Source organism: Thunnus thynnus, chromosome 23, assembly GCF_963924715.1.
Source record: "Thunnus thynnus chromosome 23, fThuThy2.1, whole genome shotgun sequence".
NCBI lineage: Eukaryota > Metazoa > Chordata > Actinopteri > Scombriformes > Scombridae > Thunnus > Thunnus thynnus.
This window is the reverse complement of record NC_089539.1, coordinates 6,220,199-6,243,199: the sequence shown is the minus strand read 5'-3', so window position 1 is coordinate 6,243,199 and position 23,001 is coordinate 6,220,199. Positions and strand designations below refer to the sequence as shown.

The following is a 23,001-nucleotide window of genomic DNA, read 5'->3' as shown; positions in this document are numbered from 1 at the left end:
AGTCCAACTTCACTTCTGGAGCATTTCACGAAGTGATGCATGAGCTGGGAATTAAACAAATTATGTCATCTGCCTATCATCCTCAGTCCCAAGGTGCGATCGAGAGGTACCACCAGACATTAAAGTCTATGATTAAAACCTATTGTGTCGGTTACTCAAATGACTGGGATGTAGCTATGCCATTTTTATTGTTTGCTATCAGAGACTCTGTGAATGAGGCTACAGGTTTTAGCCCTTTCAAGTTGGTTTATGGACATCAAGTGAGAGGACCGCTGAGGATGGTGACGGAACAGCTGTTGCAGTCAGCCTGGCAGACAGACGCTCCCAATGTGGTTTTGCAGTATGTAGCATCCTTCAAGGACCGGCTGCATACAGCTTGTGACTTGGCCCGGAGTAACTTGGAAGCAGCTGGGAAAGGGAAAGATGAAGGCTCAGTATGACAAGAAGGCAGTGAAACGTACCTTCAAGGCAGGGGACCAGGTTCTGGTTTTGTTGCCCATGGGTGGAGATAAGCTACGGGTGAAATTCTATGGTCCATATAAGGTTATCAAGAAAGTGAGTGCTTGCAATTATGTTGTTCAGACCCCCGACCAGAGGCACAAATCACGAGTATGTCATATCAATCTCTTGAAACCTTATTATACCCGTGACACCTCGTCCACAGTGTGTGTATAACCTCTCAAGTTGCTGTGGAAGAGGAGGCGAGTGAGGATGATGATGTTGGGTCAGTGGAGCCTGTTACGGCTGGGCTCAAGAATTCCAGCGCCCTGGCCAATCTTAGAGAGTCACTTAGTTACCTCACTACAGAGCAGAGAGAGGATGTAGTACATCTGGTGGACCAGTATAGTTCTATGTTAAAAGATACCCCTGGCTTGACGAAGTTAATAACCCATGATGTAGACACTGGTGAGGCAACCCCCATTAAGCAACATCCGTACCGCATTAACCCACAAAAATGGGCTCAGGTGAAATCAGAGTTGCTTTATATGGAAGAAATTGGTGTCATTGAACAAGGCTCAAGTGAATGGAGTTCTCCCTTAGTCCCTGTTCCCAAGCCCAATTTAAGTGTGCAACCTTGCATTGATTATTGAAAGGTGAATAATGTTACTAAAACTGACGCGTATCCCATACCCAGGTTGGAAGACTGCATTGATAGGATCGACAAGGCACAGTATGTGTCAAAGTTTGACTTGTTAAAAGGCTACTGGCAAGTGCCGTTGACGGAAATGGCAAAAGATGTGTCTGCCTTTGTGACGCAGGAATGTTTGTATCGCTGTCGAGCTCTCCCGTTTGGCATGAAGAATGCGCCAGCAACCTTTCAGAGGTTAATGAATTTGGTAACCTCTGGATTGCAGAACACTGTAACCTATCTAGATGATGTGGTTTGCTATAGTTCTTCATGGTCTGATCACGTGCAACACATGAGACAGTTGTTTGAACGTCTTAAGCAAGCAGGGTTGGTAATCAACTTGCCCAAGTGTGAGATTGGAAAGGGGCAGGTCACATACTTGGGGCACCAGGTTGGTCAAGGTTCGGTGAGGCCAAGGACTGCCAAGGTGCAGGCCATTTTAGACATGCCTGTTCCAAAAACAAAACGTCAGCTAATGCGCCTTTTGGGCACGTGTGGATTTTATAGGCGGTTTGTCCACAACTTCGCAGTGGTGACAACACCACTCACAAACTTGTTGAAGAAGGGAGTTAGGTTTAGCTGGTCGGCGGACTGTCAGAAAGCACTGGAAATGGTTAAAGCTATCCTAGCTAGTGAACCAGTATTGGTGGCTCCAGATTTCTCTGTCCCATTCAAGCTGGCAGTGGATGCTTGTGATGTTGGAGTGGGGGCGGTGTTACTACAGACTGATGTGTCAGGGATAGATAGGCCGGTTGCCTACTTCTCTAAGAAACTGAATCGCCATCAGAAACGTTATTCTACCATTGAGAAGGAGGCCCTGGCTCTAGTTCTGGCAGTTCAACACTTTGAGGTGTATGTCTGTGGTGCTGAAGGTGATCTGGTGGTTCTCACTGACCATAACCCATTGACATTTCTATCCAAGTTCAAAATGTCCAGTCAGAGAGTGTTCCACTGGAGTTTAATTTTGCAACCATATAACTTGACAGTAATGCATTTACCAGGCAAAGAAAATGTTATCGCCGACACCCTGTCAAGGGGATGAACATACGTTGAGAAGCTGTGAGTGCAGCGTTTATAGTAATGCATGTGTAATGGAGTCAAGAGACTGATTACATTATACATTGGTATGGTCTTTCACATTGATAGGCACAACTCCAGAGTAGACATTAGTCATGTCACTAGTGATGAGATATACTAGTATACTAAGGATCAGAGACTAGACATGCCACTAATGAGGGTGCTAATGTAATGTGTGCATAGTTGTTTTTAAGAAAAGAGAAAATGCTTAAAAAACAAACAAACAAACAAACAAAAACATAGGTTGGATCCAGATGGGTGGGGGGGGTTTGTTGTAAGGGGGGAGGAATGTTAGGAGTGATTAGGGGGCGGGGTTTATAGTTCCTCTTTCTTCCTTTCTCTTTTCTAAACACTGGACTGGTTTTCATTGAGAGGATAACAAGGGGGTGTAGTTAAGCTGCGTGTTGATAAAAAGGACGTCACGGAGGTGCGCACACAGCCACTGGAGTAACTTAGTGACGTGATGAGGCTCAGCTGGGAAAGCGCGACAGTTGAATAAGTAATATGAGTTGAGTTAAAAACCAGAGATGTCCTTTTAGAAGCGTTTTTTGAGACATTACAGCTTCACACACGCCGAGTTGGAGGGACTTAATAAACGCTAGCTGGCTTGGGAACTCGGTAAGGTAACCCACCTCCCGGCTGTCTCTCTAATATTGGAAACCAGTCCGTCTACCTCTGTGTCCTTCCACATTTTCTCCTTTTCTACACCCTCCAGGTTAGGACTAGTATCAGTTCTCAGCACTGAATCCCCTAGACTTGACTAGTCCGTAACACTGTAGACATGATCCAATATATTTTGACCCATTGTGGGACATGTCATGTTGGTAGAATTTTGGGAGGACTGTTTTCTTTCCTCCGGCTGTTAGCAGGGTGTCAAGTGCTATCTTGGTGTTAGTGCTTGGTGGGATGTACACAGCCACAACAATAACAACCGTGAACTCCCACGGCCAATGAAAGGGACAGCACCTTACTTTATGAATGTGTTGTTTTTGATCCTTTGTTTTTGTTTGATTGTAATCATCGATCAAATTACCCCATAATTTTAATCTCTCTGTAAAGCACTTTGGTCAATGTCTGTTGTTTTTAAATGTGCTCTATAAATAAATTAACTTGACTGTAGGAGACTCGCTCTTGGCAGGTCCAGGGGAACCACTGATGCCGCTGCCATCAACCCCAGCAGTTTCTGAACATGTGAGCAGTCACAAGCTTTCCTAGATGGAAGTGACTTAAGGCCTTGTCCAAACTGATGACCCTAAGGGAAGTGAGATGTGCTGTCATTATCACCTAATCAAAGTAGAGACCAAGGAAATTCACCTGTTGCTGAGACACCAGGTCTCTCTAGATCACTGTGAACCCTGGAAACTGAACATGAGCCAGCACCTTCTCTGTCTCTTGGATAACTTGATCTGAAGAGGGGGCACAAATTAATCAGTTGTCCAGATATGGCAGGATTTTAAGACCCTGTAACTGATGGGGGGCCCAGGTAGCTGAGACCACCGAGTAAATCTTGGTCCCACTGACATACTAAATGGCAAAACTCGAACTGGAAAGCTTGGTACTGGAATACAAAATGGTCAAATTGGGATGTGGAAATATGTATCTTTTAAATCGAAAAATGTAAACCACTCTCCTGCACTGATGGACTACATCACTATTTTTGTGTTATTTTGAATGAAAGTTTAGGTGGTGGTTGAGGTGCCTGAGGTCAAAAATAGGCTCATGACCTCCATCTTTATTTGGCACTATGAAGAAATAATCCAGTCTGCTGTGTGCTGGGGGGTTGGGGGACTTTGAAATGTCTCTTTTTTGCAGTAGACCCTGCACTTCCTCCACCAACACAGGCTCTCATAGCAGGTCCTTGACAACAGTCATTCAGACCCTTAAAATCAGGGAGGCGCTGCCGAAACTGCAGCTGGTACCCGTGTGCTACTGTTGACAAAACCCATGGGTCCAACACAACTCATTCCCAACTGGCCAGAGAAATTTGGCATAATTGAAGGCCAGCCATTGACCCCTATGAAAGACTGCTGTGTGCAGCCTGCACCAATAATTTGGGTGGGGAATTTGAAAGAATCAGTGGACTTATTGATGATGTCATGAAGAAAAATAATGTGCAGAACTGGGATGTTGTGTGCGCTCGTAATAGGAAATTACCCTCCAGGTTTGACAATTTGCTTGTGACCTCTACAGTGGGGACGTCTGCATCCATTAGGAGTGACTTGGATTTGTATTGGATTTTCATTTGATTCTTGACAGCTAGTTTGTAGAATTTAGCCATTTTCAGTGCAACACCTACGGAATAATGAAGGCTGCTACCTCTTGCTGCCTACATCAGACTCCTTTGGCCAGATGGAAATACTACAGGCTCCTAGCAAGCATTATGGACTTGGAGTGGAAGGGCCTGAAATAACAGTGTTTAGGCAACTGATCAAACAATAGGTGAATGGTGGTCACTCATACCCATCCCTAATTGAAGTCTTAGACTCATGTAATAAACACGTATTCCCCAATGCAAACTGTTTACATTGTGTTTTGATCATAGTGCCTGTTACAAGCTGCTCCATGGAGTGCCTGTTCTCAACAGTCAACAGGATAAGATCCAGCAGAGCAACCATGCTCATAGGAAGATTAAATTGCCTCGTTGCTGGCATTTGAAAGTGAACTTACAGAAACTTTCTAATCTTTCTAATCTTGTGTTTTGTTTTTCGTCGAATTAAATAATTGAATCATTTAAGGCCAAGCCACACCATCTTGCCCTTTAATCTGTCAATTTGCACAGGTAGGCTGTGTCCCAATGAATTTTCATGTAAATGTCATGTGGGGGAATGTTGTGTAGGCCTATGAGCCCTGGTTAATTCATCAGATTCAGTTCTAGTCATCTTGTCTACTTGCTGTGTGCTATTGAAGGCCCGTTTAGTTTTACTTGATAAGCATATGCAAATAATGACTGCACTCATTTAAAGTATCCATTAAATGAATGGATGTTTTATGGCTATGTTATAGACAAGCCTATATTGAGAGTGACAGATGGTTATGGCTCTGGGTCAGAATAGGCTAATTTATTGCACTGAAAGTCAAAATAGACAACAACAGCATGGCAGCTACTTCACAAAGGTGTTGCAGAAAAAAATATATGTGGCATACACAGTTTTTCTGATGCACACCCACAGTCATTTTTCTGTAATATTAGTAGTACATCTTAATCTAAAATATTGCAAATTCATGTACCTTGCACCTATTTTGTAATGATTTGTTCAGACAGAACATGAAGCAAATTTTCATGTTGGCCTAACATGTGCCAGTTTGACTGCTGGACCATTTGTGTTTATTTGCTCCAAAAAGTCAAAAAACATTACTGCACATTAGCTGTAAGCTACCTCTCAATGGTAGGCACTAGGATGTGCAGGGAGCCCAGTATTTACGTTTGTATCTATATTTATTGAGTCAGCAAAATTATTTATATTTGTGTTTGTATTCGAATAAAAGTGGAAAAATCCAGCTATTGTTTTATTATGCTTTTAATTTTAGGATATTAAAGTGTTAAAGTGTTTATGAATAAACTATCTTATGAAGTAGGTCCCCACACCAGGTCTCAAACTTGAGTCTCGCAGATCATACATGACTGCGCTGACTACTGAGCTAAAACCAAGTGCATCACAAATGCGCAGACAGACCACTACTTATCTATACACCCATAACACAGAGACAGCACAGCATGTAACATGTTGAGAAGAACTTCAAAGGCGATTATTGCTTTGCACTTTTCATTTATTGCCTATTTTTTACAACCTAAGTTTGTGGAAAGGAGAAAGGGAACAACAGGTTATGGAGAGTCCCTTGGGAGCACTTTGCTTGTGTCAGTAGCTCAGCTTTATCTCTGGGGAACACCCCCAACTCTGGGAGTGATGTCCAAATAAGGAAATGTGCATGTAGTAGGTGGATGTGACTCCCCTCGTTGAGACTTGCTGATAGACGTATCAGCAGAGCAGAGGAGAGAGACTGAGATAGTGACGTAACCGACCTGCACACTGGCATTTGACATGGGTTTTTTTTCCCACTCGAAAACAAATAATTTTTAAAATATTTGTACTAAATAAATGGTCATGAAAAACTCATTATTTGTGCTTTGCTGAATAACATAATTGGATTCAGGACCCCCCTAAAAGGCACGGGCCGTTTCTGTGGGAGTGTGCCTGTCTGTTTGTGGTCAGTTCAGCCTCTGACCTAACTGACTCCAGTTCTTTCTGTTATTTCCCTCAAGTCTATCTCCTTTTCCTTCTCCTTTCTGTACGTTTTATGGGGTACATTCATAAAGGCCTGGGATACACGTAGATTTTTTGCTCAAGTTGCTCAAACATTTTCAACCCAGACAGAAATGCATTTGTGTGTAACAAACGTAAACACTTGTTGCTTATGGCCTTTGTGACAGTTGATCAATCTGAGGAATTTCCTGGATGACTGGATTAAGTTTAGTTGAAATGATGGAAAGGCAAAGGTATCACACCATTTATATAGAGATGAATTCACAAGTCAGTTTCTGTCTTTGCAAGTAATCACTAACAAAAATGCAGCCAAGCAAGTTGTTAATTTTTTTGTGTTTGTGTTTGTGTGTCATTTTATAGCCACAGTTGAAGACTGATCATCAATCATGAAGGCTGTTTGCTGTTCAAAGTATGCTGCCATCTCCCTTTTCCTGGTTGTGTTTGTCTTCATCCTTCTTTTGCTTTTTAACATGGACGTCCTGGAGGTGAGCATTAGGTCTTGAGTGGGACTGCTTGAAGAGTGGAACCTGTTTGAATAGTCAGATTTCAGGATATTGTTTTCATATGCAATGTGGCTTTGGATAAGTAATGTTCTTCATCAACATTTGTAAACAAATGTAATTTAAGGCAAATGGTACTTTTGCTAACAATCCTGCATTTGGCTGACAGCATCAACTCCTCTAATTAAAATATTTATATTTTTATATACTTTTATTAGTGTAATTGATGCCTAGCAGTCACACTCATGTTCTCTTGCATTCTCATAATATTAATATTAATATTAATATTAATATTAATATTAATATTAATATTAATATTAATATTAATATTAATTATTATTATTATTATTATTTTATTCTGTGCATTTCTTTGCACAATGCTCATTTGCAACTCAAAAATCGTTCAACCAACACATACCATTCTTATATCAAACTGTGCAGAATTATGTGTAGATTATGCAATGACTTTGAATATTTAATGACTTATTGCAGAAAAACATGATTTTAAAATATTTTTGTCACCTATCTCTTCATTGACTGTCATGAAGCCCATACATACAATGCAATGGAAACTCCATTCAAATGTTCAACTTCATTCAATCTCCACATGCTTATCACCCCTTCATGAACTCATGATTATAACACTCATAGTTTGACATACGACATACATTAAGCTCATGAGCTGTTTTCATTTCCTGTGTACTAATAACAGGCATAATTTAAAGTAGCAACTTCACGCAAGTTTCTAAATATTTACTTCAACATGCAAATGAACTGTGGTGGACTACACAATTCTAGGAATGATTTTTGAGTTTATGAGGGTGATTACAGACAAGTAGCAGCATTCAAATGCAAATATAAGTCACCCAAATGTTTTACTACATTGAACGCTTCAAATGCATATAATAGCCTTCCAAACTACTGAAAACACATCAATGCAAAATCAAACTAATCAATCACATGCATTGTCTTCAGGAAATGCTCTTCTAGTTTTTCATTTTATTATTTTCATCTATATTTTTCTTATTGTCAATAAATCCTTTGAAAAGACCAAAACCAACAATGTTTTAGTCCATCTCTCAATACTTTCCCTACCTTGTCTGTGACCCTCAGCCCCAAGCCCATTAATTCTTGCTGAAGATGTACATGTAAATCTTTAAAAACAAGTCACAAATATCTACCGCTTTTTTTCCCTTATCGAGGGTGTTTGGAGGGTGTATGGAGTTGTTTTTAGCTAAGGCTGATGCTGTGACTCTTAAATGCCCTTCTCTCTTGTCACTTGCATATAATGACATATTTTTGAGTCAATCAGAGGCCTGTACCACAAAGCAAGTTCAACATACCCAGGATATCTTTTCGTTATCTGACTTCACTGAACCTATCATTGGCTGCCCAGATAACCAGTACTACGAAGCTGGTTATCAACCTGCTCAGTCAACCTGGGGTTTTCCTATCCAGCTATGGGCGCGTTCATGTGAAAGAGGCGGGGTTTGTAATTACGAGCGACTCATGATATGAGATGAAACAGTGATACCAAGTCCTTGTGGGAAACTTCTGTTAAAAACAGCAAAAAGTTATATTCAACCAAGTGCGATGTAAATGACAGCCTGTGATCATACAACAGAATAAGAAGATGTAGAAACACTAGCAATAATTTCCACATATTAAAAGTAGGCTACGGCTTAAAATACATGTAGGAATTATTATATATGACTTTAGTACAGAGAGATTTTTTTGCTATTTAGTTGGATGATGAAGAAACCATTCTGAATATGTCACATAAAAAAGAAACTTAAAGTAATGTCAGACTGTTTCTGCTACTGAAGCAATTAACAGTGTGTGGATTATTTTTCTGATAAAAGACAATATTTCGTTTTTATTTCCAGTTATCATCACACAGTTTTCTCATGTTATTCTGAGCTGCAGTGGTGGAATCGGAGTGTAAAATCATCCACACTGTCAGTTATCACTCCAGGGATAAAATCGACTTTGCACAATTAAAATGCAGCTAAAATCATCATTATGTGATTATTGTCGTAAACGATATCTCTGTTTGTTAGAAGCTCTGTTTTGAAACCAGAGTGGAAATAGAAAGTCTGGAACAATAAAATGTTTCCTCTGACCTATTAAAATATATATTGCTCTTTTTACTTGTCACTTTATTGTAAACTCAGGACTTTTGTCCATGTCAGGATCTTGTAAGAATGATGACTCTTTTTTTTCCAGTGATCTGATTGGTCAGTGGTCGGAGTGTTGACAGGTTGTGATCCGATCCTCTGAAGTTAACCTGCTCCGGAGCAGGTTAGCTGTTAGCTGTTAGCTGTTAAGCATAAGTTACCATGGTGATGAACCCCAGTAAGAAGTGAACCAGCGTCGTAGGACTGAAAACCCAGATTTAAACCTGAAGTTACCTTGCTAACCCCAAATCCTGCTTCGTAGTACAGGCCTCAGGTGCTGATGACATGGTTCTGTTGGTGGGGGTTGCTGCCCTGCTAGCAAGCAGGACCAAAGTGGTGCGGCTAACCCCTGTTGTGAGGGTGTAGTGGAAATGTCAAATATCATCATAGTGCGGCTAAAACGTAGCTAAACGGGCCCATTGAAAAACTTCTACGGTTTCATTTTCTTTAAAAGCCACTTTCTTAAATCAGTTGGCTACTGTAGTTTTTAGCCAACATTAGTCAATCAGTTGAAAATAGTGAATTTGTTGGGGACTATTCTCAGTGACAGATAAATATGCATTTGCTGCATTACCGAGTATTTATGGCAGCAGAACAGTGTATGTGGGATTGACTCTAAATTAACTACAATCTCCATGTAAATGGTAATAAGAGAACATGTCACCCAGTGCAACAGTGTGGCTCACTGATTAATTAATTGATATTAATCGTTTTTGGGCAACAATGGAGCTCTGTGGCACAGAGGAATAATTCACATATATCAGGCCTTTGCAGCACAGACAATACTTGTTAGTACAACCAATTAATTCAGGAAACAAAAAACTATTCATTTTCCATCAGAATAAGTAGTATGAACCCTGTTAAATACACTGTTGTGTTAAATATTAACATCATAATCAAATTGTAACATTGTCCTCATTTGAAAATTAATTAAGACGGATTTAGAAAAAAGAGGAAAATTCCTCTCTGATAAATAACACACCTTAAATTCATCAGCCTGTATAACTGCAGACAAGCAATATGAAAAGTAACATTTAAATTATTGCTACAGTTGTTACTGAAATGGATTATAAGGATATTCTGACTGTAGTTTTCCACTCTTTCCCTTTTTCATGTCACAGTTATCATTGAGTGTTTGATCAGCTTCGCTCAACAACCCCTACAAATATTCAGTGATTTTCTGATGTTGGGCAGGAAATCTTCCTTTTGTGTCATTTAGTTCATCTGTCTTACATTATAAAGTTTTTTTTATATATCTTTGTCACATCACTCTCTTGACCCCCTGCCAGTTTCAGCATAAAACTATCACCACCTTCCCTGCTCCAAGACCTCACCTGCAACACCGCTTCTGCAGCTTCCAGCCACAGTCCCCTGAAGATGCTCTGGAGGAACGCCTCCTATTAGACTCCATTGCTTGGCCTGAAACTCCGTCCCTGCCAGATCCTCTTTCCCTGGAGCAGACCACCGATCCTGCCCACAGCACCTTCACTATTCTCCCAGAGAAAGGTGGACGACAGTGGCATGTAGGGGATCAGCTGGAAGTTATGATCAAAATGTATGACTTCCAGGGCCGTCCTAAGAATTCTGGGGGAGATGTCTTACTCGCCTGTCTGCACAACCAAGTACTTGGTGCAGGTGTGGCTGGACAAGTGCTGGATCATCTCAATGGCTCCTACTCTGCTGTATTTTCTTTACTCTGGGAGGGAAGCGCACAGGTTGAGGTGATGCTAAAAACTATGATGTTAAATGTGATTGTGTCAATCTTCTAACTGACCAATAGCTAAGCCACGCCCTCCTCAGTTAGTATTGCTAGTATGTCAACTTTTTGGTTTTGCATGGCACATATGCAGTTTACAATGATATCAGGGGCAGATTTACTACTCAGAATCCTTAGTAATTTTCAAAATAGTGGGTCCTTTATTTCATACAGTGGTTGGATTATTCTGTATGCTGTCAATCATTTTCATCAAAATCAGGATGACAGTCTACCTATGATGGCGTATCTGCCAAAATCTGTGAAATCTGTGCAAACGAGATCCACAAGTGTGGATGTAGAAGAGCTGCACACAGAACTCAAACAGCTGTGCATACATATTATTTTTGCGAGCGTTTTCACAGCACTTGTGTGCAAAATATCTCTGCTTGCACAAGCAATATTGTAGCCTGCAAAGAGAAAACAATGCTTTGAGTGCAAGCAGAATCTGAAAGAGAGCGTGACTGTTATCCACGAGTGCACAGACATTGCTCTCCTGCTCACAAAACTTTCATGTGCTTGCTCGCAAATGATTTTTCTTTTTTGACAGTAAGTGGACGGACCCAGTCACCATTGTATCCCTAAATATAATTGGTAGAGCGGGTCTGCCATCTTGGACAGCTAGGTACGGCAACACCACTTGGACAAACCACATAGATCAGTTCTATATGAAAAGTGCCCTGTGGTAATTTCTGTCCTGATTTGGCACTATATAAATACAATTGACTTGACTTGACTTGGCAGAGTGTCGTCATATCTACCATAGTCCAGATTCAATTGCTAGCATAGGATTGAGAGGTGCTAAACCAATTCAGCAATCAAAGATTTGATCCGCTCTCTAGCACCATCTGGAAAAGAAATATCCTGTTTAGCATCATTAAATGTGGCAGTGGAAATTTTAAACATACTATGTCCAAGAGTAATAAATACCATCGACATATTGAGAAATCAGTTTCCTCCATCAAGTGGCAACTAATTTATTGGCAGCATATAATCAAGCTAACATAATACAGCAGTGAGAAACAAATACATCTAAATCTGTGTCATCATTTATAAAACAGAGTAGGGGTTTCTGGCACAACTTCACCTCCTTCCAAATTGCACATAAAAGGAAAAAAAGTCTAAAGAGGTCAAAACTTCAGCAACACTTATAATATATAGAACTACTTTATTGTTAGACCAACACTGTGACCCTGATGAAGGCCACAAGCTGAAACAATAACAATTGAGTTTTGACCTCTTCATCATTTAACAAAAGCAAAGCAGGGGAAAAGGACAATACTTGTTTGGGCAGATGCCACTGACTCAAGATTCAGATTCAGACAACTTTATTTCTCCCAAAATGGCAATTCGGTTTCACAGTCTACCTGGTTCACATAAATAGAAAAATAGAATGAAATATAAATAAAATAAATACAACTCAGTCAAGCAGCAGCATTCCAACATGCACATCAACACATCAACATGTCAGTGACAACAGGTCAACGAATGGTACAGTTTACAGTTTACATGTTTATGGGGACCGGACCACATTTCATTTACTGCTGTCGGCATTTAGCACCCTGACAGCAGAAGGAATGAAAGAATTTCATTCCTCCTGCCATGGTGTGGCAGGAGGAAGGACCCAGAAGCAGCATTGTCACACAAAGGAGTGCAAAAAACTGTGCAAATGTTTCCACAATCTGCATCACTGAATTGCTGACAAGTTCTTTCACACACAAATGTTAAAAACTGGTTAAAAGAACAGTTAAAATCTGTTAGATACACAGTCAAGGGAATAGTTAGACTGCTGGGTTGCACATTGTGAAGCAGTGGGAGCCCAATTTGTCTGGATCAGTCAGGGAGTGGGAAATCCAAGACTTTCAAGTCTTTTCGACAAATATTACACATTACACGGTGAGTTGTATTACAAAACAGTAAAAAAAGAAAGTAAAAGAGAAAGGCAGAACCGAGCAGACCATAAACATCTTTCATGTCCTGGAATGCTTGGAGTCTGTTGTCATGTATAATGTTGTTGAGAAGATGAATACCTCTCTCTGATTAGTGGGGAAAGGTTAAAGCCTTACCACGCCACAGTGATGGCATAGCTGTTAAAAAGAGGAATACTTAGGTGACATTTACAAGGATGCTCCAATATTCTGTTAACATCACAACAAAAAATCTTGATTTCTCAAGATTTAGCAATGAGTTCAAAGTTCTCATAGTGAAAGCCCAGAAATAAAATTTGAGATCAGGTCAGTTCTGACCATCTGCATTTCAATATTCATGTTAACTAAGGTGTTAACTTATACACTATTTAATAGTGTATAAAGATGTTATTAACATCTGTTAATGCAGTAATAAGCATTAACTAACATGTTATTATTAACAATTATTGCATGTCTCTTGTTAACATTTATTAAGGGTTTACATGTTAATTACGATACTAACTAATGTTAGTAAATGTTTGATAAAGATATTAATATAAAGATATTAATTAACATGTATGTCATGAAGTTTACCGCTAAGCCATTTCATTAAGAAAAAAATGATTTTATAAATCTTTATTTAAGGGTAATGATTGTCCACTTACTTGTCCATGTTCAATTCATGACTTATATTTTGTAAAGTTGAGATCAGTGGACACACATCATGGTCTTCATGTAGAAGTTTGCTCGTTCCTTTATCTTCATGTAGATGTTCCTTAACTTATAGCCTATCATATCATAAATGCATAAGAATACTGAATAGTGTTACTTAACCACAATTAAACATTTATTACTACCCATTGTGACCCTTGTAAATTTGAAACAAACAATCACACAGCTATTAGAGTGAAACATTTCCAACTGGAAATCAGTTGATCATGACAACCATCTGTTATCAACATGATTCATTCCAAATTTAAAAAGATGAAGACTTTATGCTTCATGTTTAAAGGAAATGCAATTACTTTCTTTGGAAAATGTAACAATTTTGGCGTTCTTTGAAAGGAATAATGAAAAAGTGATTCAACAATTTCACTGTTCTATGACAATAACCACAAAAAAGTTTTTCTCACAGACATGCCAATTGCATGTTATGGCTTTGAGTGAAGGGGATTTATGAAAAAGGGGACCGTATAGTTTACCATATATATTCTGCAATGTTACTAAGACAGTATAATTACAGAGTAAGTGAACTGAAACTGTACTGTAGTGTTCTATGGTGTTACGAATTATCTGTCCTGCTTAAGGTGAAGCCACCACATGTTAGCCAAACCCAATTCACAAACAACATGAGAGTCAGAATGAAGCCTTCAGCTCCAAATATTTATTGCAGTCTCAAGGTGCATGAAGATGTGAAAACACGGTGAAACTGAAAGGACAAAAGAGAGAGAGATAAGTATCCAAGTGCACAAGCATGGTCAGCTCTGTACTAAATCTTATGTAATGATGACCAATAAAGGCTCATTACTAAATGAATAGTAATTAAACAGCTACATACACACAGCACCACTAAGGATGAAGGCTAAAATCGAAATATTAATTGTTAGTCATTGAAGAAACCAATATGGCTGAGTTAAACAGTAACATAGAAACAATACTTTCTATTATGGCACAACAATACCTATTAGAAACAATACGTTCTTTTATGGTACAACTTTTACAAAAGTTTCATTAATACACATTGTTGAATTGATTATTAATAGATTCCAACTTACAGGTAATGCTTTCTATTGCACAACAACCAGGATAGCAGCGGATGAACATTCAGTGCTCTGGTTTGACTGAAATCTAACCTCCTGTGGCCAACATGTGCTTTCTTTTCCTATTTCCTGTTTACAAGGAAGTTTTCCCAAAAGGTTGTACAATTAACCAAATAAGACACTACACTACAGATTATAAATGCTTGGAGGGCAGGATACTAACTGAAGCATGACGTTTTATTGAATAAGTATGCTGAAACAGGAGAACTGCCAATGAAATGCTTAATGACATGTGTGAGACCCATCATCTTTGGTTTGCTGTTTATTCACCTGTCTGTCTGCTCTACAGGTGGTTTGTTAGCCCAACTGGGAACACCTGGCCCAATAGCGCCTGGCCTGATGATTTTGTGCTGAAGCATTAGGGAAAGTTTTCAGAAATGTGCTCCTGGGGTGATGGGACAAATGGGTATGACAGCTGTGGTAACTCCCACGGTGGTGCAAAATTTTCACCTGCTTCCTCAGGTAAGCCTGCATTTATGGGGCGACCTGAAGGTGCCAGAGTGTGTAATTACTGTCATGGGGACGGTCATTGGAGTCGAGAGCTAAGTGTCATTATCGATCTGCCTCTTTTGCCTTTGCCTCATTCGCTGTTGTGTGCTCCAGCTGTGCTATGTACTACAGTTCTGGAACAGAGACCATTGTGTGTGGATTTGAGTACTGGTTCTGATTCCAAAATCTGGCTCTGTACAGTTCATCACTGATGCTGCTGTGTCATTGGCTGGTACTGACAAGCGTGTTACGATTAATGTGTGACACTGGTGCTAAACACTTATTTATTGTGGAGTTGGTGCTGCCTTTTTCAACTGAGGATTTTGTACTGATGCAGGGTATGGAGCTGGGCTTAATTCCTGTGTTGCGCTATTATATTGTGCTGGATTGTGAGCTGGTACAGAGCATTGTTCCTGTCATAGTGAGTCCTGCACTGCTACTTGATGATGTGGTTATGATTTTGGGCAACAACTTGGCTGGTAATGCTGTGTTGGCCGATGTGCTGCCGTCTCCTGTGATTATTTCCAAACTGCAAGCATCTGGGGAGCTGGATGACACTGCGCCGTGACACGTCCATTGACCCATAATGTTTCTGCTGCGGACCCACCTGATCCAGGTGTTTTCTCAGCAGTGATGCATGAATAGAGCTGTGACATGTCTGATCCAGACCCGTCTGTTCTGGGGTATAGTAAAGGTCTTCCTCTGTCTGTTTCAAGGGAGAATTGGGTGAAGAGTCAGAGGGCTGACTCATCTCTGTTTGCTTTGTGGGATGAGGTTTTGCCAGCTGAAAAGTACAAGATGTTGCTCATGGGTACTTTGTCCAGGAGGATTTGCTGGTGAGGAAGTGGGTGCCCTGTGTTTTCGACTTTGTTGTTGAAGCAATTTTTCAGGTTGTGAACATTTGGGGGTAAAGAAAACCTATGACCGTGTCCTGCGCTATTTCTTTTGGACGTGATTGAAATGTGATGTCTCCAAATATGGTAAGTCATGCCATACTTGCCAGCTCACTGGGAGGGTTGTTGAGCATGCTCTTCCAATTGTCCCAATCCCATTCCAATTGTTAGCCAGCCGTCTGAGCATTTGACCATAGTTGGTGTAGCGGCATGAAAAAATATGGAAGGTGCACAGGCTGATATGAAGGAACTGCATGACCTTCAAACTGAGCACCACCAGTTTAGCCCTGGTGATCAAGTTCTAGCTCCAACCTGTAATGCAAGTGACTCTATAGCTCAGGAAGTGAATGATACTCCTGTACTTGTTATAGCTTCTGTGCTTTCAGATCCTGAGGTTCCTGCTGTGAGTTTGGATGGTGAGAGGGACCTTTAAAGCTCCTGATCCTGTCATATGTGGTAGGCTAAAAACCCTGAGTCTTAGTAATGTAATGTCCACACACTGCTTCATTTAGCTCTGGTAGATAGGATCTATCAGCGAGTGGTTAACATTGGCAGGTTTATTACAGTGCATTTCAGTTTATGCAAAACTGAAAAAAAACACAAGGAAAAAAATGAAAATTGCTCTTGTAACCAAGAATGAAATGAAATAAAATAAAATGTCCTTAGTTTTTTTTAGTACAATGTATTTGTTAATGACATTGTACATGTCATCAAATGTTACTTTCTTTGACAGTTCTCCTGTTTCAGCGTACTTATTCAATAAAATGTCACGTTTTAGTTAGTGTTCTGCCCTCCAGGCATCTATATTCTGTAATGTTATTTGGCTAATTGTACAGCTGTTTGGGACAGGAAGCAGGAAAAGTAAAAAGCATATCTTGGCCACAGGATGTTAGATTTTAGCCCAACCTCATCTGCTGCCATCAGGGCTCAACATTAGGGCTTGTCTGCTTGTCTGACGAGAAATTTACTTGCCCCACTGGACAAGTTAAAAGTCATAAACAAACAAACAAACAAAAAAATAAAATGTGTCTTTACATTATATCAGGGTTTCCCTTAACATTGGCTGACCTCTCACCCCTCCTGAAAGACCCAAATAAAAACAAATGGTAGGCTCCCGCGTACTCATATCTGTGTTGAATGTACTGTATATGATGTATTGTAATCAGGGCTGTAGTGGAGGCTAGACGCACGTAAATGCCGTTTAGCCACCTTTGAAATTCAGAAATTGCGTTTATGGCTCCTATTGCAGTTTCTGTTGTAGCTTCTAGGAGCACTCATTTTGTTTTCATTTGAACACTGTAGCCTTGTACCAGACACGGAGACGGCTGTTACTGTTAGCATAGACCAACAAACCACCACCTGCTCCTGCTAAATGGGTATTAAAACAAAAGAAACCCTCTGTGCTGAAGCTAGCAGGCAGACTGGAGCCACTTTCATGAGACAGACAAATGAAAGTTCAGAGGATCATATATGACATAAACTGACGTGCAACATCAAATAATAATGTCAAGCAAAGGACCACAAAGTAAGTAGCTAGAAAAGCTCTTCAGTGAAGCTAAAGTTTTAGGTAGATAGTTTCAGTTATTATGAAACACAGAATGCTGATTCATCATTCATCTGACTCATTCATGTATAAGTCAAACTTTTGTCTTGATTTGGCTTTAAGTTAGAGCAAATGAATTCCTCAAAAGTCAGTTTTGTTATTTTGTTATATTACAAACACTGATCTATATTAAAGAGCATATAGACAGTGTGAGAATTGAGATTTGTTTTTAAGATAGAAGCTGATTGGTCCATCTATCATCCTTAAGGCCTATGTTTATCAATGTGTTGTGAATAAATATTGTTAATATTTATTTATTGTTTATTTTATAAATAAATATTGTTATTACTTATTCACAAAAATATTATTAATATTTATTTATTTAAAATATTTAAGTAAATATTGTTAATATTTATTTACCTAATTTATGTGCACTTGATTCATTTCAGCTCAGTGAAGAGAAATACACCCATGCAGACAACCACCTCACTGCATGCATCCATGACGATACTGTCAACACCACATATCTGTGACACGCCCGCCCCATGACAAAAGTAGTAGTTTCAGGGGCCTTACACCGTTTGGATGCTATTGTCATTTTTACCCAGAGAAGTGACTTTTGTGCCTGGACAAGTGCATGATAAGTTTACTTGTCCGAATGACAAGTACCTCAAAAACTTAAAGTTGAGCCCTGTGCCATCCTGTTGTTGTGTCATGGAAAACATTGCCTGTAAGTAGGACTCTCAAATAAGCAGCTGGACTTATTAATAAACAGTTCAACAACGTGTATTAATGAAACCTTTGTGAAAGTTGTACTGTGAAAGTAACTTTTGAAGGTATTGGTTCTATGTTAGTGTTTAACTCAGCCATGTTGGTTTCTTCAGTGACTAGCTATTGATATTCAGTATTTAGCCTTCACTCTCGGTAGTGCTGTGTGTATGTAGCTGTTTAGTTATTAATCACTTGTTTTTGAGCCTTTTATTGATTATCATTACACAAGATTTAGTACAGAGCTGACCATGCTTGTGCACTTGGATACTAACCTCTTAGTTAAGGGATACATGTTTTCAACTTTACAATAAACATAACAAAGAACATTAATAAATAGTTAATTATGGTTAAGTAATGCTTATTCAGCATTCTTTTACATTTATGAAGTGTTACTTTTTCTCTTAATGAAATGGCTTGGCTGTGAACTTCATGTCCTACATGTTAACATCTTTATCAACCATTTACTAATATTAGTACCTTAATTTACATGTAAATCCTTAATAAATGTTAACAAGAGACATTTGTTAACAGTAACTTAATACTTATTATTGTATTAATTAACTATTAGTGAATGCTTATTACTGTAACAATGTAAATAATGTATACATTAATACCTTAGTTAACATGAACACCACTATTTAATGATTACTAGACACATTAGTTAACTCTTGGTTAATGCTTAACTAATGTTAATCAATGTACCCTTATTGTAAAGTGTTACTGTTATTGAGTGCTGTGCCATAATTGTCCATGGTGATGATGGAAATAGTGGGAAAATATTCAGACCAAGATAACAAAATTGCCTAAGGGTTAGGGTTTTTAAAGGAATATCAGTGGGAGGCTTTGCACAGCCAGCATCGTGAAGTTTTTTAACGTAACATGTAACCCCACAAAATAATGTCGTATGAAACATTACTTGGCCTAGGGTTACTACTGTTGGTAGTAAGCTCGTTAGCCAGACATGCTAATGTTTACAGATTACATTAGAGAAGATAAACACACTACTTCATTCGTTACACTTTTGCTCTGTGCCTGTGTTTGGAGAGGCTAAAAAAATAGACCACCCTCAAAACTATTTAAAAGTAAGTATTGCTCTTACTACAACCCCATGAACATCACTTCAACATGCGGAGATATCCAAAGATTGACAGGTCTGTCATGTGTAGTTACTGTTGCTAAATTATGATTGGTCAATCGCTTCTCGGGGGAGGGATTTAGTGAATGATCAGTTCTCTAGACATGTGTATCTGGAGATCAATCTGGTTTACACTTGGAAAAAAGTGTGTACCTTTAAGTAGTGTTCATTTTATTTGTTTTTACTGCAATGACAGAAGCCAAATAACGGGGTTGAACTTTGAACTGTGATTCTCTGTCCTATCAGGTGACACTGGTTCACCCCAGTGAGGCTGTCACGGTGCTGCACAGGCTGACCAGAGAACAGCCAGATAGGATTTATTTTCAGAGTGTCTTCCGCTCAGGCTCAGTCTCTGAAACTACCACCTGCAATGTCTGCCTGCGTCCGACCCAGCAGCCACTGTGCAACTACACTGACCTCCACACAGGCGAGCCATGGTTCTGCTACAAGCCAAAGAAGCTGAGCTGTGATGCCAGGATCAGCAACTCCGTGGGAGAATTCAAGCAAAAGCTCAAGGCTAAGGAGGAGAAGCTCTTTCAAAGGTGAGTGAGCAGAAAGACAGGACCGGCATTTTGTTTGACTTCTAATAAATTTGTATCTAAAGTTTTACTTACGTATCTCCTTAGTGGAAAACTGTGTAATTTCAGACAGTAAAGACTGAATCTAGAGATGTTTACAGTGTAAGATAATACCAAGTGGGAGGTCTCTGAGGTGTTTTTCACCATTCTGTATTCCCATTTCAAATTTCTCTCTAAACAATATCCCCGATGTTATATACTGTAGAAACACAGGACACTGCAGGATAAAGTAAGGATCCTGTAGAGTTAAGTTATGGCCGCCAGTTTTAATTATTTCAGCCTCGCTTCTGAGAAATCATGTTTTGTCCATCATTTTGGGATGGCGCACGGCTCAAACTACTACAATAATACAAGTTGACAACAAAACACAGTGGCATAGTTGTTGAATTCATCGACAGTTGACCCAAAACTCAAAACAGAAATGATGCATAATTGAAGGCTTGAAATGAAGGCTTATATTTTCTGGTATGGCGGCCAGGTAAACGGTGGCAGGTGGAGTAAAGTCCTTTTGGCGTGTGAGAAAAAACTTTGTAATTCTCGCTTTTATTCTTCAATTTTGAAAGTCCGGTACACACATTTAATAGCCTCCCTAACACTGCCTCTGAAAATGTCAGAATCAAATGGTATATAGTACCAGAAGAAAAAGACACAAACAGTCCACGCCAGCGGAGGACCCAGCAAACATGGACATGATAATGCTTTTGACTGAAATGTGCAGGGGGAACAAAAACATTTCCTTGGAAATAAAGGATGTCATTACAGAGGTAAAGAAAATCTAGATTGAAATGACTATGTTTGGAAAGGGGATGACCAAGATTAAGCAGAGAGTCAGCAACGAGGAAGACGCCAACACTGCCCTGAGGGAAATGGTGAAAAGCCAAGGAGACATCATAAAGAGGTTGGAGATAAGAATTGGCAATGTGGAGAATAGGAGCCGCTGCTTCAACCTCCGCTTCCAAGGCTTCCCAGGAAGTTGTGGGACCTGGGAAATTGAGAGTTTCCTAAAGGAAACTTCACTAGAGATGCTGGGCCAAGATAACTTTCCAACTCGGCCTATGATGGAATGCACACACCAAATTGGACCACAAGCAGAGGAGGGAGGTAAACCAAGAAGCATTATCGACAAATTTCTCAACTACCGGGAGAAGGACAAAATTCTGCGCCTGGCCATTCAAGCAAACAAAACCAACCCGTTGCTCTACGAGGGCCACAAGATCTTCATCAGTGCAGACATGTCTATGGAGTTGTACCAAAAGTGCAAAAAATACGCTGTGGTGAAGCAATAGCTTTGGGAAAAATGCATCCCATTCACATATATATATATATTTTTATTATTATTGGTTTGTACTAGCAGGGTACTAGGGACTTTTTAAAAAAAATCCTTTTTCTTTTGTTACTGAGAATTACAAAGATGAAATTGATAAGGAATACATCAGGATGTGCCAGGGGTGTCCTTAAAATAGCTCCCACCTATACAGAGGTGCAGGTGAACCATGCAGGAAATTTCAGGGTTGGGATTGGGGAAGGGGGAAGGGTGGTGGTTAAATGTTACATGTTATGTGTTTTTTGTCATGCTAGGACTAGCTACAGCTTATTTAAGCAAGTCACATTTACATCATTACTTCCACCCTTTTAGGAGGATCTTGTCATATGGTTTACTGGCCATAGTATGGCCGGTAAACTCCCTCCCGGCAAGATAGAATACAACAACTGATGGATTTCATTTGTACCATGGAATGTTAGAGGGATCAATCAACTGGTCAAGAGAGGCAGGGTTTCAGAATATTTGAAAGAACATAAAGTAAATATCTGTTTTTTACAAGAAACCCACCTCCCAACTTAATCAACAGTTAGACAGATCTGCCCCTCAGAAACAACCCCTCTCAATATGTCCATGATGTTAACTGAAAACTTAAAAGATGTAGGCCTATGGAGAACAATGCACCCTACCAGGAGGGAGTACTCATACTACTCCCAAGCATAATTCTTACTCAAGGACTGACTTTTTTATGATAAATATTGCTCTTATAGACTGTATCTCAGAATGCAAGTATTTACCTGGAATTATATCTGACCATTCAACTTTGTTATTGACTATAGCACCAACAAGAACATGGTGTTTTAACACTACGCTTGTAGCAGACACAAAATTTGTGGAATTTATGAATACACAGATCGATATTTTAATGGAAGCCAATCAGAGCCAGGATACTTGCTGTATTCTTATTTGGGAAATGTTCAAATCTTTCTTTTGAGGCTGCATTATATCTTACTCCTCAGACAATGAAAAGAAAAGAAGCAAAGATATTCTGGCACTAGCAAAAGAAATTAAGGAGTTGGAAATTAAACATAACAACTGTCAAAACCAGAACAATCGTTACCAGCTCTATTGGAATTATTAGAAAAATATGGGTCAGTATCTGGTTTTAAAGTCAACTGGGGAAAAACTGAAGTAATGCTAACTATGACAGTAGCTCATTTCAGAGTGGAAGTGGACCCAGAAACACATAAAGTACTTGAGTGTCCTGATTTCAAATAATTTGGATGAAACATATAAGATTAACTGTACCCCAGCACTGGAAAACATTCTTCACTCTGTGAGAATATGGGATTGTGCTCATAAATATGTGACCTGGAAGCCTCTATCACCCTGCTCTCCTGTATGGAAGAACCCAGCACTACCTTCTATATTCTGTGACTGTGTTTTCAAACATTGGGCAGAAAGAGGCATTCTAACTTTTGCTATCTTTTTGTATGAATATGGAGAACTTATTTCATTTAAACAGATCCTGGAAATGATGATGTACCTCACAAAGGCTTTATTCAGTAGACACAGCAAACATTGGAGGAACCAAAGCCCTCTGTAATAGCGAAAAGACTAAGACACTAAGACTTAGACATCTGTCTAAACTTTACCAAGGTTTGATAGAGGCTTATCGAGATGACACTCTTTCTACCAAAAAAATG

The 23,001-nt window shown here is 39.5% G+C and overlaps 1 protein-coding gene across 1 annotated transcript in view; it reads left to right on the top strand.

The window, feature by feature from the left end:
• The window catches only part of LOC137175985 (NXPE family member 3-like), a 60,162-nt gene that overhangs the window by 8,565 nt on the left and 28,596 nt on the right, over positions 1 to 23,001 (top strand). Inside the window, exon 2 of the transcript XR_010925766.1 lies at positions 6,829 to 6,953. The gene's annotated coding sequence lies outside the window, so the exon portion shown is untranslated. The remainder of the gene's footprint in view (positions 1 to 6,828; positions 6,954 to 23,001) is intronic.